Source organism: Papio anubis, chromosome 11 (assembly GCF_008728515.1).
Source record: "Papio anubis isolate 15944 chromosome 11, Panubis1.0, whole genome shotgun sequence".
NCBI classification, from domain to species: Eukaryota; Metazoa; Chordata; class Mammalia; order Primates; family Cercopithecidae; genus Papio; species Papio anubis.
In genome coordinates, this window is record NC_044986.1 from 15,347,968 (window position 1) to 15,360,167 (window position 12,200).

At 42.8% G+C, this 12,200-nt stretch overlaps 1 long non-coding RNA gene across 4 annotated transcripts in view; it reads left to right on the plus strand.

The window, feature by feature from the left end:
• The window catches only part of LOC103887762, a 69,101-nt gene that overhangs the window by 32,926 nt on the left and 23,975 nt on the right, over positions 1–12,200 (plus strand). For all 4 annotated transcript variants that reach the window (XR_002524464.2, XR_004176884.1, XR_004176883.1 and 1 more), the window contains one exon: positions 4,987–5,176. This is a non-coding gene — a long non-coding RNA (uncharacterized LOC103887762). The remainder of the gene's footprint in view (positions 1–4,986; positions 5,177–12,200) is intronic.

Consider the following 12,200-nt stretch of genomic DNA (forward strand, 5'->3'; position numbering starts at 1 on the left):
TTTGCTCCGATTTTTCCTATGTGTACTGTTTTCGTTGATATTTTATCCTCTAGGACAGGGATTCTTAGTCTTAGTTCCCAGAGACTCTGATTAGCAGGGCTTTCTAAGGATTCCCTGAAATTGTACAGTCCTCTCTATGTGTGTGTGTGTGTGTGTGTGTGTACTCACCTGTGCACATATACATGTCTGTATGAGCTTTTGACAAAAAGATCCACACCTCTCATTATATTCTACTCTCCTCAAATCTCCAGTACATCCTCCACTGTCTTCACTTTTACCTGTTTAGAAAATATAAGCAAGCACAAGAGAATTGACCCCACCCTCCCCATCTCATCTCCCAACCTGTTTTTGTGCCCACACGCCTGAAGGTTGTGGAAATGGAACCAGCCTCTCCGTGGAGGTCCTTGGTCCAGTGAGAGTGGGAAGGTGGAGGATGTAGAAGGGGTGCTGAAGATGGCTGACTGTGAGTTCTGGGGGTGCAACAGAGCAGTGTTGAGGGCTGAAGAGGGGAAGGAGGGGGATGGTGTCAGCCAGGGCAGGTACAGGACCACTAGGCAGATGCATGAGGGAGAGGTGGGCTCCAGTGGCAGCTCCCTTTTGCTTCCTGCCAATGCAAGTGTGGAGGCCAAGGGAGCGGTGATCATCAAAGAAGGGTTTTTCTGATATTAAAAAGTACAGCTCCCACAGTGTTACCATCTTAAGAGGCTAATTTCTTGTTTTGGTAAAAGCTTTCACAGATATGCATTTTGCATGTTCCAGGATGGTATTAATATTGTTCTAACAGATTAAACTTATTTGACATACCACTGAAGGACTTTTCCCACACTTCCACAGGGTTTTCAAAATTCTCCTCATAATGGCTCGATGAGACTCCCTGCTACTTGATGGGCCATGCTAACTGCCTGAGCCATCCCCCCAGATGCTGGACACTTAGCTGGCCTTAACGCGTTTGGCATTATGCGATGGCATTGCCCGAACCCCACTGAGCACAGAGCTTCTCTGCAGACATCAGGGGCTGGCCTGGTGGGAACCATGCCATGGCCCTGCCGCTGCCCTTCTAGTGCCAGCTTTGCTCCAGGACTTGGCCTGTCTCCCCTGTCACCCTTTCATCAGCATCTTGGACATGCAGGGCATCCTGCTTCAGTTGCTCAGTTTTCTGGGCTGAAGGAGGCCAGAGCCAGGCTTGAGCTCTGTCTGCAGTGGAGATGGGAGTGGCATGGGGTGGAGGCTGAAGTGTCTGACTCCTGCTTAAGGAGGCAGGGCCCACAGAGCTGAGAATTTCCCAAACACAGCAAGAATTCAGCCAAAGTGGCAGGCAGGCAGTGATATGGCAAATGTTGAGTGGAGGCTATACAGGCACGGGATGTAGCCAGTAACAAAGGTGCCCACAGCGTAGGTACAAGCTGGTTGGCTTTGGGGCTATGTCATTTGGAAAAATGTAAAAAGCTACCTTAATAGCTAGGAAATGGTATTGCAAGATATTTTCTTTAATCATCACAGAAGAAAACAATTTTTCCTCTTTTCTTTTTCTTGAGTTTCATTTGGCCTCATGAGAATCCATTCATTCCTCATCTTGGAATCCCCAGTGCCTAGCAGAGTACCTGACACATACTAGATGTTTGACAAATATTTGTTGTATGGATCGAATGACATTCAAAGAGACATTGATGTAGCTGACAGAGCCTGTCCCCACTGAGTTCCAGAGCTGGGTGCCACTGCTTGCTGGGCATGGGCTTCCCACTCCCCACAATGAAACTCAACATGAACAAATTCCAAATCATCACCTCCCCATCTCTGCCCCAGTCTCCTAGTACCTAGTCCTCAAATGCCTGGATGATTGTCATAGCCTCCTACTAGGTCATCTGCTCCCAGCATCTCCCTACTCCACCATCCTTTCCTCTTTTAAGCCACCTTTCTTACATGCTGTTCTGATCATGTTACATTTCTGTTCTAATGTCTTTCCTGGTTCTCTGTCATCTGCAGAAAGGATCTCTAAATCCATAGTTTTTCTTAAAGAGTCTTTCAAAATCCACATTTATTACCCCTATATTTCCTTAACAAATCACTACCCTGGTGTCCCACCCCCAATCTTTGCACGATGCACCCCGCACTCCAGCCACATGAAAAGCTCAGTGATGCCTAAGAACCCAAACCCGTCATGCCTTTTTTGCATTGCTTATGTCATTTTGTTTCCACGTGGAATATGTCCACTTGCCTCACCTAAGTTATTGACTTTTACTAAATCTGTGAAATAGAGATTAAACACTGCTTCTCTGAACCTTTTCTCCTTTCTTCTCCTTTATTCCATCCCAGTTTCAATCCCACAGAATCAACTCATCTGAATCCCCTTAGCCCTTATATCTAGTACATATGTGGATATTCTCTGTATGTGTGTGTCTGTCTCAGAACTCCTTGAGGATTAGATGGATAAATAATTCACATTTTCATCACTAGATCCTTGTTCAGTATCTGGAACACAGCCAGCACTGTATTTTGTGTGATTTTGTAGAACTGAATGCCATGTCTTGGGTAACAATTTTACCTGTGGCAAAATACTCACGGGGTTTTTCATCACCAATGTCTGTGTTCTCTTCCTCCATATGCCCCAGATAGAGCTAAAAAGAAAATGCAAAGTCAAATGTTTCCCACACATTAGGCCCAGCATTCCTCTTTAACAAAGAAGAAAACTCTTCTCCTGATTCTCTTTTTGAATGGCACATGACCTCTCAGGACAAAAAAAAAAAAAAAAAAAATTCCATTGTGTGGCAAAAGTCAGAAATGCTTCCTGCTGTCTGAATGCCAACCAGGCCATCTGTGTTCCCAATCAGACCTAGGATCCCCATGCACAGGACGATGTTGGTTTGACCTCAGCAAAAATCAGATCTGCTCTACATGGTGATGATGATAGCAAACATATGGAATTGATTAAATGAATAAATAACCTTACTTACTTTTGCATAAGAATATGTGGTACCCAGGTCAAAGATAATCCCTAATTTTTCTATGCATAATAGATTCCAAAGTGTAAACATCACCAGTAGCCTGAACCAAACTAGATGCTTTAAGTCAACAGTCAAAGGTGCGATTGTAAACTCGGAAATATTGACAATGTTTGTGAATATCACTTCTCTAAATTAGGTGAGAGGTCCACAGCTGATGTGGGTGCCTAATTTATCTGACATCTCAGTGTCGGGTCCTGGTCAGCTTCAGAAATTTGATCACAGCTTTCTTCCTACATCTCAACTGTAGATAATTTTTCTAGATGTTGTCTGCTGTCTTTTAATTTATAAATGTAGTGCAGTGTCAAATAATACATCAGAATCTGGTAATTCTTTGCCAGAATTCCTTTGGTCATGTCTCTCCTTTGAAGCCAGGGCCATTGAACAAAATTTGTTAAGGCCTCAAGGTGATTTCTGTCAATGGAAATTTTACTTCACTCTTTCATTTCACAAGATTTTAAGAGACATTCACTCATTGATCACTGGTTTTGTTATCTGTATGCATTCCCTCTGTCTGAATCTGGCTGGTTAGGGTGCCAGGACCCAGAACCAGGGTAGCTTGGGCATGCCAGGTTGGGAAGGTCTGAGTAGCAGGTCACAGGAGGAAGGCCAGGAGGGCACGATGTCAGAAAATGGACCAACGGCCACTGAACAAGAAATCAACATTATGAGGACTGGTGGTGAAATTCAGCAAGACTTCCTGTGGTTGGATGAATTGCATCCCTCCATGATATGGTCTGGCTGTGTCCTCACCCAAATCTCATCTTGAATTGTAGCTCCCATATTTCTCACTTGTGGGAGGGACCCGGTGGGAGATAATTGAATCATTGGGGTGGTTTCCCCTCTACTGTTCTCATGGTAGTGAATAATTCTCATGAGAGCTGATAGTTTTATATGGGGAAATCCCTTTCGCTTGGTTCTCATTTTCTCTCTTCTCTGCCACCATGTAAGACGTGCTCTTCACCTTCCACCATGCTTGTGAGGCCTCCCCAGCCACAGGGAACTGTGAGTCCGTTAAACCTCTTTTTCTTTATAAATTACTCAGTCTCAGGTTATGTCTTTATCAGCAGCATGAAAATGGACTAATACAACCCAAAAGATATGTTCACTCCTAACCCCTGTCACTCCTAACCCCTGTCCCTGTGAATGTGACCTTATTTGAAAATAGGATTTGCCTATGTAGTTAAGTGAAGGATTTCAAGATGAGATCACCCTGGATTTGGGTGGTCCCTGCATCCAATGATGGGTGCCATTAAGAGAAAGGAGATGAAAACCTGAGACAGACACACAGAGAGGAAGGCTGCATGGAGACAGAAAAAGAGATTGGAGTGCTGTGTCTACAAGCCAAGGAGCACCCAGGGTTGCCAGCAACAGCCACAAAGTAGACTAGAGGTGTGCAACAGAGTCCCCCACAGAGGTTCCAGGGGGAGCAACCCTGTGAACACCTTGATTTCAGACCTCCAGACTTCACACCTGCAAGAGAATAAAGTCGCCAAGTTTCGGTAATTCGTTACGGTGGCCCTAAGAAATAAATACACTCTTCCATGTACATACACACTTCCCACACACAGCATGCTCAGAAATTTACACGGGCAGGGCCTGAATCTTGTTTACTCCATGGTCTCTAGTCCTACAGCAGTGCCTGGCATTTAGTAGGTGCTCAATCAGTATTTGTGGAATGAATGAATGAAATCTGTTCTGCCTGCTTCCCACTAAAACAGATTGAAACATTCGAGGTGAAGAATGATAGGGCTTTTCTTACAGATTCTAAAAATATACATGCTTAGGATTGATCATTTTTGAATATAAGAATCAGCGTTTAGAGAAGGTTAGGTAAGGTTTTTATCATATTTAATTATGAAAACAAATAATTTAAAAAATCATTCTATTATATTTCAGCTCAGGTACAATGTTGGAGGTGAATAAGATAGGTTTATGGCATGTCTAGAATAAGACATTCATTCATTCATTTTTTTCATTTAATCAGAAAATACAGTTCACCCTTGAAAAACATGGATTTGAACTGCACAGGTCCCAATAAGTGGATTTTCTTCTACCTCTCCCACTCCAGAGACAGCAAGACCAACCCCTCCTCTTCCTCCTCCTCCTCAGCCTACTCAATGAGAAGACAATGAAGATGAGGACATTTATGATAATCTGCTTCCACTTAATGAATAGTAAATATATTTTCTCTTCCTTAATAATTTTCATAATAACATAACATTTTCTTTTCTCTAGCTGACTTTATTATAATAATACAGTATATAAAATATGTAACATACAAAATATGTGTTAATCAACTGTCTATGTTATTGGTAAGGCTTCTGGCCAACAGTAGGCTATTAGTTTTGGGGGAGTCAAAAGTTACATGCAAATTTCTGACTGCACACGGTGGGAGGAGGAGGCAGTGCCCCTAACACTGTGTTGTTCAAGGGTCAATGGTATTTCAAATATTCCTTAAGCACTGTAGAAGTGATGAGCACTTTGCTCACGGTATAGATCCAAGGCACAAAGAGTCAGAGACTTGTGGAACCTAACGAGAAGAGGAAACAGCAGTTAATCAAATTGCTGCACTAGTATATCACTGCAAACATAGTAAGAGCACAAAAGGGGAAGATAGTGTGCTCTGGTCACAGGTAATTGCCTAGTGTATGTTCCTGCAACCCATCTGTAAAGTCAGTGGGGCGGGGACCATTTCTCTTCTGGCTTCCCTCTATTTTCCTAGAGCTTAGCTCAGTTCATAATCCAGATATATTTTATTAAATAAGTAAATAAAGGTTATTGTTCTAGCCTCTAGAATCCCAGGTACAGAACTTTTCTTCCTCTTCTAATCGACTTTGTTGTTGTTGTTGTTTTTGTTGTTGTTTTGAAACAGAGTCTCACTCTGTTGCCCGGACTAGAGCGCAGTGGCATGATCTCAGCTCACTGCAACCTCTGTCTCCCAGGTTGAAGCACTTCTCCTGTCTCAGCCTCCCAAGCAGCTGGGACTACAAGCACGTGCCACTGCACCTGGATAATTTTTGTATTTTTAGTAGAGACAGGGTTTCACCATGTTGACCAGGCTGATCTCGAACTCCTGACCTCAGGTGATCCGCCTACCTCGGCCTCCCAAAGTGTTGGGATTATAGGCATCAGTCACCACACCCGGCCCTAATTAACTTTCATCATAGGGAGAAAAATGCATCCTTTTACCAAGATCAGAGATGCTGAATAAGCCAGCATCCCAAGCAGCCAAAAATCAATACAAAACCAAAAAAAAAAAAAAAAAAAAAAAAAAAAAGTCTGTTCTCAAGGACACAGCTTAGAGGTGAGGACAGTAGGCAGAATAACAGGGTTTGGCTTCTTCACAGTGAAAGGAAACTTCATCTGGGGAAACCACCAGCATCCTGCCCAGCCATCTGCTGTGGCAGCCTCAGGCACCTGTTGAAACATGTGCTTACACAGAGCCCGTGTCTACAGGAACAACCACTGGGGGCTGGATGGTGTTTGCCAGTCAAAATAAAAGAATCATCAAGGCAAGGTTTTGATTAGCCATTGTTTAAAACGTCTTGATTTTCTTCTGGCTTTGGCGATATTAGTCAAAAAGTTTACGTGAGTAATTCTCAATCTCTTGATGCCATCATAAAGTACTTGTTAGATGTAGGGTATAGTGCTCAACCTAAAATAGCAGCTGAGATTTCTGTCCTCAAGTTAGCCAACAACTGGGTAGGGGGGCAAGGCTCTAGGGGACATTCACATCTCTTCTAACAGTACTCTTTCTGTCTTCTTCCCCTGTAAAGTGACAGCTCCCCACCCCCCACCCCACCCCTTAGTCCCTGTGCTTCTGAAGGATTTGACTCCACCCTCTGTTTGTGATTGGAACATGTGGCTCAAATCAAGCCAATCAGCTCATCACATTGTCTTCTCCACGGTCAATGAGATTTTGGCTGGGAATGTGGCACCAAAATCTCCCTGTCTCCTATTGTATGGGAAGATGGAAGGATAGAATCTTGGGAGCTACTGGCAGCCACCTTATGCCTAGGAGGGACCACAGAATGATTTCAACATCAAAGATATGGAACTGAGAAACGGAAAGGAAAACTGGGTCCCAGGCACAGCATTTGAACCCTGGATCAAGCCAACAATCATCCTGAACTCTGTTCAGTTACAAGAATCAAAAGTTTTCCTCCCTCCCTCCCTCTGTCCCTCCCTCCCTTCCTTCCTTTTTATTTTTTTAACCCAGTTTGGTTTGCACTTTTTGTCATTCACAACTGAAAGAATCTTAACTGACACAGAGTCACTATGAAAGGGATGTTGGCAAGAAGTGCCTGAGGTCAAGAGAGTAGCCAGGATGGGCTACAGATAGAATAACAGAAGAGGCAGAAAAAGAACATCCTGGGCTCAGCCAGCTGTGCTCATGAGTAGAACAGTGTGACTGAAGGACCGTTCAGAGGGCAGAGGTGGGAAATGATTAAGGCTGATGCCAATTCAGTGAGTGGCTGATGCCAGTTCATTGAATGGCTGAATGATGAGTTTGGAATTTAACCTGTGGGCCTTGAGGAGCCCTTGGATCTTTTGTGCTGAGAAATGACCTGATGAGGAGGAAATGTTTCCTTAAGGATCATCAATTTTGTCAATCAGCTCTTCAGGCCAGGCTGGCTTGAAAGGCAAGTGAATGCTTTGTTTGCTTAACCATCTTTTTTAGAGGCTTTTAGCACATCAGAGAATACTTTAAATTGTACTGGTTCCCTTTGGTGACAGAAGAGCAAACACAGCAAGGAACCCTGAGGACAAAGAGCCAGGTGAATACACCATTAGCCCCCAAGGAAGATGGCCTGCAGCCTCTTAATAACCATCTAGGCTGCTTTGAAATTTTCCAGGTCTAACAACCAATCACTAGGCTGACGGTATATGAATCTTAGTCTTGAAAGTGCATCTAGGACAAAGGGACATCAACCAGAGAAATGACCCACGTGGTAGCATCTTTAGTCTAACAAGTTAAAGGATCTAAAATAAGAGCTTCTCAATGCCTCTTTCCCAGAAGGACACAGAGGGTATGTTTTGGGCACTTGTGGCGCAAACACACCTGATTAAAACCAGACCTACAACTTGTCTTTAGAACAGCCTTAAGTGAGTCTACTGTCTCTACAAAGTCCTGCTTATAAACTGGGTGCAGAAGTAGAAAAATCAAGGGAATATTTTTATTCCCTTTTAGAAGATCTGTAGACACTCTGACTCCACCATTGGGGTAATTATCTTTCAACAGCAATTAATTTCAAAGTTATAAAACATATGAATAAACCGTTCTTTTTCTACATAGTTTTCATTTTAATATACCATTACAAATAGTGAGAAAAAGGCCTGCTTGAAGATAAAATTCCAAAGAGGAGGAAGTTATTTCAGAGGGACTGTCTAAAATTTTGTAGGGTTTTAAGGATAACATGAGACTGACAGTGGTATTATGTGAAAAAATGCCAGAACATCTGTTATGTGAAGTATAACAACAACAAAACCAAAATAAATCTCTAGTGAAGAAAAAACTCGTAATAGATTACTGTGGGGCTTCTGCCTTGTTCAAAGGGAAACTGGCAAAAGCATTGCAGTGGGAATATGACGGGTAAAAAGTAATAATATGATATGAATGAAGTGATGCCAACTTTTAGGGTCTGCTAGCTCAGCCCTCTCATGCTTGGCATATTTGTGCAAGGAGTCCTCAGTTACCCCAGCCAGCTCCCAAGGAAACCCACTGTCAGTCACATACAACTTTGTTCTTTTGTGTTCTCTTCATTGTTTTCAATATAAGCATTTTTTCTGTTAATAAGAAAAGCGTGATCTGATTGGTGACAAAAAAAAAAAAAGAAAAAACACACACACACGTTGTCAAGTCAGTTTCCCTTCATTCATTTCAATGCATAGCCATGCTATCTGGGATGAAAAGACTTTAATCTGGCTAGATATTAAGAAATAAACAGATGAAATGCTAACATCTTAGCAAATGTTTAAAATCCAGATTGGCTCAATTTGACTTATAAGGAAGTTTTTAAATAATTTTCAAAATGCAGCTAACACAAGCACACTTTTATATCCTCAAGAAATAAAATGTCCCTGTTCTGGCTGAATCTGAGAAATCTTAGCAGCACTGCAATGCATTTAGAGTTTTTGTGAAAATTTAGAAGACCGTACTGTGGAGGGTATAAATCAGTCTAAACAGTAACAAAGTGATACATTCCTTACATCTTTTTTTTTCTTAATTTATTTTATTTCATTAATTTAGACAGAGTCTCCCTCTGTCACCCAGGCTGGAGTGCAGTGGTGAGATCTCGGCTCATTGCAAGCTCCGCCCCCGGGTTCACACCATTCTCCTGCCTCAGCCTCCCGAGCTGCTGGCACTACAGGTGCCCACCACCATGCCTGGCTAATTTTTTTGTGTGTATTTTTAGTAGAGACGGGGTTTCACCGTGTTAGCCAGGATGGTCTCGATCTCCTAACCTCGGGATCCACCCGCCTCGGCCTCCCAAAGTGCTGGGATTACACTTTGCATCTTAAAACACAAAAACCTCTTAAATAATTGGTTACTGAGCATCAGGCATCTCCAAGTCAAATGTGAGCACGTGATGTTGTGCCACTTTTAATGTAAAGATAGTACGTCCCTTTTGGAACAGAGTAGCTGCTATCTCAAAAATTTAGTAAATCTACATAAGAGGAGAATACCTAAAAGATCTCCAAAGAAATTTGTCTCACGTTATGAAAAGGAAGAGTCATAATGGGTTCTGCGCTTTTGACCTAGAATATTCTAGCGATCTAACCCCTGCTGCTCTCTCCAAACTCATCTCAGTTCACCGGTACCCTGGCCCCCTGGCTCCCCACGCTTTAAGAGACACTGACTTTCTACTGGTTTCTTTTATGTGCCAAGTTTTCCTGCCACTCTCTCCGTCTGGAATGTTCCTTCCCACTCAACTCTTCGCGACTGACTTTTTCAAGACCTATGTTGTGTATGTCTTCTGGACATTTCTCTCCATTTCTTGTGATAACAAAAATCCAAATCTTCATTGACAGGACGAGCCTGTACCCCTCCGTCTCTAAGATTTTGGAGGAAGAGGCCAAACCCTTTCCACGAAGCTGAAGGCACATGACAGCTATGGCCACAGTGATTGGTTCAAAGATTGACATGTGACTTATGACAAGCCAATCAGGGCCAGCCCCTGAAGTCATTCTGGAGCCAATGAGAAAGAGGCACTCCTTTACTTCCATGCCTCCCTTCCTTCCTCGTTTGCTCCCTCTCCGTCACTCTGTCTTGCTCTGTGTCTTTCTCAATTTCATCCTCTCTCCCTCTCCCTCCCTCCCTTCCTTTCTTTCCTTTAACTGGTTTGAATTTGCTTTTTGTCACTTGCAAACTAAATATTATGGACTGATGAGCTTCCTCAAAGAGGTCACCTCTGAGTACAATATCGAAAGCAATTGCCTGTCCCCTTCTCATTATTTTCTTAGCAGGCTGAGTTTTTTCAATAGCTCTAACCACTATTTGAAATTACATTGTGGTTTACATTTTATTGTCTGTCTCCCCATGTAAGATATAAGCTGCATGGGGTCTCAAATTCCAGACTAAGGAGGACATTTTATTCAGTAGGCACTAAGGTGCCACTAAAGGACTATGGATAAAGTAATAATCAAATCTGAGCTTGGCTTAGAAAAAAAATACACAAGTGATAAAAATATTAACAGCAAGACATGGTTGGATAGTAAGAGAAGTGTGTGTCTTAGAAGTCTGTATCTGCTGCTTCTATCATGGAAGATACTTATTAACTTAAGAACCAATGTTTCATCACAGGGGTAGTTCATAAACATGCTGGCTGAGCCTTGAACTGCAGACCATCTGCTGGAACACTGAGGAAAGGACCATGGTGAATGGTTTCAGTAGTAGTAGATTATACTTAACAGTCCAGCAAATGAGCTGGAAATTGATGTGTAAGTGGCTTCCTAATAATTCCCTGATGGTCCTGCTGAGTTGCAGGCTTTAGTTTGTTTGTTCATTTGTTTGTTTTGAGACCAATTCTCACTCACTCTGTTGCCTAGGCTGGAGTGCAGTGGCGCAATCTCGGCACACTGCAGTCTCCACCTCCTGGGTTCAAGCGATTTTCTGCCTCAGCCTCCTCAGTAGCTGGGATTACAGGCGTGTGTTACCACAGCCAGCTAATATTTATATTTTTAGTAGAGACAGGTTTTCGCCATGTTGGACAGGCTGGTCTTGAACTCCTGACCTCAAGTGATCCACCCGCCTTGGTCTCCCAAAGTGCTGGGATTACGAGCCTGAACTACTGTGCCTGGCCTATTTAGTTCTGTATTTAGTTAGGCAACTCACTGAGTCAAGAGATAGGGAGGATAGCATGGAAATGGTCATGAGTTTTCCATGTTGTCAACTTGGAAAATTTTAAGGGAGAGGTGAGATTTCAGAAACCATTTAAATGATGTGAATATTGGAACTCTTATAGGTGCTGAGGAGGCTGAGAAATTCTAGGCCTCCAGTGTTGTATTAGAATGGGGATGGGACATTCACTTGACATTCCCCTGCCCTCTTCCTATCAGCACCACTCGGGGTGGATGCATGAACTGAATTATCTCACCTCTATTGTGCATGAGATATTTGCTCAGTGTTCTAAAAGTTTAGTACACATCAGAATAACTTTGGGCCAGGGCCAGCTTCTCTTAGGAGGGCCCCTGCTTGGTTTAATCCCCTGCTGTGGCTGTCTTGAAATTCTTAATAACTTTTTGACAAGGAGCTTCAAATTTTTATTTCACTGGCCTCCACAAATTACATAGTTGATCCCTCCTGGGGGAGTTAGTAAATTCAGATTCCCAGGCTCTACCCCAGAGCATGTGATTCAGAAGGTCTTACATGGATTTCTGAATTGTCATTTCTAGACACAGCCTAGGCAATTCCTTTACTGAACACCCTTTGAGAAATATTTTCACAAATGCTAAGGTATAGATTCATTTAGTGTACAACAACAGGGAGTTTAAAGACATTTTCCTAAGGAAAGCTGAAGTCTGAGAGCACGGAGAGGGCAGGCACCAGCATTTCCAATAAACGAGAGAAACCTTTTTCCTGTTCTTCCTGGACACAACTTCTTTCTGTCTCAGCTCTATCATTTCTGTAATGATCACTCTTAGAAATCCTTGGGTCCCTGGCTTTTTAAGAGTCCTTCTAGAGAAACTCAGAAATAC